Source organism: Mustela nivalis (genome assembly GCF_964662115.1).
Source record: "Mustela nivalis genome assembly, chromosome: 9".
Classification (NCBI taxonomy): domain Eukaryota; kingdom Metazoa; phylum Chordata; class Mammalia; order Carnivora; family Mustelidae; genus Mustela; species Mustela nivalis.
Window position 1 is genome coordinate 45,193,180 of NC_139028.1, and position 2,600 is coordinate 45,195,779.

The window sequence follows — 2,600 nt, forward strand, 5'->3', positions numbered from 1 at the left end:
GCACTACTAGGTATTTAACCCAAAGATACAGATGTAGTGAAGGGGCACCTGCCCCCCAGTGTTCATAACAGCAATGTCCACAATAGCCAAACGTGGAAGGAGCTGAGATGTCCTTCAACAGATGAATGGATCAAGAAGATGTGGTGCCATCTGAAATAAATTTCTCTTTGCAGAGAAGAGAAATTGGTCAGCCTCAGAGTACTGACCAATAAGAGGAACCATAACTCTCCATCCCACTACAAAGACAGAGGTCACGGACAAGTGCTCTAGGATGACCCGCCCAGCCACAAATGGAAACTCTGCAACAATCACTGACCACACACACAGTCACTGAAGTTAAGAAATGTGCTTTGTCGGTTGGTCGCAGTCCAGTCGTTGCCCTGGGGAGAGGCGGTCGTGTGGCCCGCCTCGCCCACTCTTCTAGCCCGACGCTCCCGCCCGCCCGCAGCATGGCCCACAAGCAGATCTACTACTCGGACAAGTACTTCGACGAGCACTACGAGTACCGGCATGTCATGTTACCCAGAGAACTTTCCAAACAAGTCCCGAAAACCCATCTGATGTCGGAAGAGGAGTGAAGGAGACTTGGCGTCCAACAGAGTCTAGGCTGGGTTCACTACATGATTCATGAGCCAAAACCACATATTCTTCTCTTTCGACGACCTCTTCCAAAAGAGCAACAAAAATGAAGTCTACCTGGGGATTGTCAATTAAGTCTTTTTCAAATTTAATGTATATGTGTATATAAGGGTAGTATTCAGTGAATACTTGAAAAATGTACAAATTGTTGATCCATACCTGTGCATGAGCTGTATTCTTCACAGCAACAGAGCTCAGTTAAATGCAACAGCAAGTAGGTTACTAGAAGGTGTTTAAGATAAAATTTCTAGTTGGTTTTTCTCTTTAATATAAGTGCCTGTTTGACTTAACCTGTTACTTTTGTTAAATAAAGTTTGTATGTTGCATTTAAAAAAAAAAAAAAAAGAAATGTGCTTTGTCCTCATCCTCACTCACCTTTCGGAGACACAGTCAATGCTCACTAAATACTACTTCAATCAAATCCTGCCAGTTTCTCGCCATTATTCCACTATTTAAATCCCTAGATTTATATCATGCAAATGCATTTAAAGTCAGAAATAAAAACTGAACCTAGCATATATAAGCTTTTGCTGTTGTTTATCTCCCCCACATTCACTCCCTCTACTGAGATAATCACCGCTTTCCCATTCTCACTCATGCAGTTTGGACAAAGATGAATGACCTCCCACATATACTCCTAGCTCCAAAGGGGCATATGTGACACTGGTCTCAGCAACTGGGTCAGAACATGTAACTCCAAAGGGCCAGCAAAGAACAAGGAGACTTTTTCTGAAGCTACAGAAAAGGAGGTGGACATTCTTTTCCATGGGATTGAACCTTAAAGTGTATGACCCAACCCCACCCAGATCCAGGGAATAAAGGTAGAAAGGTAGGACATGGAGCTGAGAGATGAAAGAAGCCACATCTGGTGATGTCGTGGGGCTCCCCAAATGCAGCAGCAGTCAAAGCCAGTCTACTACCTATTAGTTATGTGGCTAATAAATTCCCCTTATTAAAAGGAGCCAATTGAAGTTTGTTTATATCTGTACTTGTTGCTTGAACTTGACCAGTGTGTTAGTTGGCTGGGGCTTCACAAAAACACAGCACAGACTGGTGGCTTCAACAACTGAAACGTATTTTCTCATAGCTCTGTATTTTCTCACAGCCAGAAGGCCAATATCACAGTGTCAGCAGGTTTGGTTTCTTCAGAGGCCTCTCTCCTTGGCTTGCAGTTGGCTACCTTCTGGCTGTGTTTCACCAGGTACATCCTCTGTGTGCACATTCCTGGTGTCTTCTTGTGGGTCCGAATTTCCTCTTTTTTTTTTTTTAAAGATTTTATTTATTTATTTATTTGACAGAAAAAGAGAGAGTGAGCACAAGCAGGGAGAGTGGCAGGCAGAGGGAGAAGCAAACTCCCCACTGAGCAGGGAGCCTGATGTGGGGCTCAATCCAGGACCCTGAGATCATGACGTGAACCGAAGGCAGGTGCTTAGCCAACTGAGCCACCCAGGCACCCCAAAATTTCCTCTTCTTATAATGATGCCAGTTATATTGCAAAGTTTTAGGAAAAAGATAATTTCAACTTTGAATGTTCTACCTGAACCATCTATTGATTATGTTGAGAGCAGAATAAAAACACGTCTAGGCTTTCAAACCTCAGAAATTATTTTTAATAGAACTTTGAAGGGAAGCTATTGAGTATATTCCCTAGCAAAACAAAAGAAGAGGACAAGAACAAGGAAGACATGTGCTCCAAGACATGGAGGCAGTGAGGAAATCCCAGGGTAGCTACAGTTGTAGCACACAGAGGGCAGGCAGTCTGATGATAGAGCCCCATGAGAGGGCATTGGGGGGAATCACCCTCAGGGTATTTAACAGAATGCCTATTTGGATTAAGTATTCAAAAATAAATTAAGGGTATAACACCAGTCAGAATGGCTAAAATTCATAAGACAGGAAACAACAAATGTTGACGAGGATGTGGAGAAAGGGGAAATCTTTCACAGTCTTGGTGGGAAGGC

At 43.2% G+C, this 2,600-nt stretch overlaps 1 pseudogene across 1 annotated transcript; it reads left to right on the plus strand.

Moving 5' to 3' along the window:
• The first annotated feature begins 429 nt into the window (after positions 1–429).
• Positions 430–988, plus strand: LOC309840562 (cyclin-dependent kinases regulatory subunit 2 pseudogene; annotated as a pseudogene). The gene has a single exon. The product of its transcript is annotated as a cyclin-dependent kinases regulatory subunit 2 pseudogene (transcript).
• Positions 989–2,600: the final 1,612 nt, after the last annotated feature.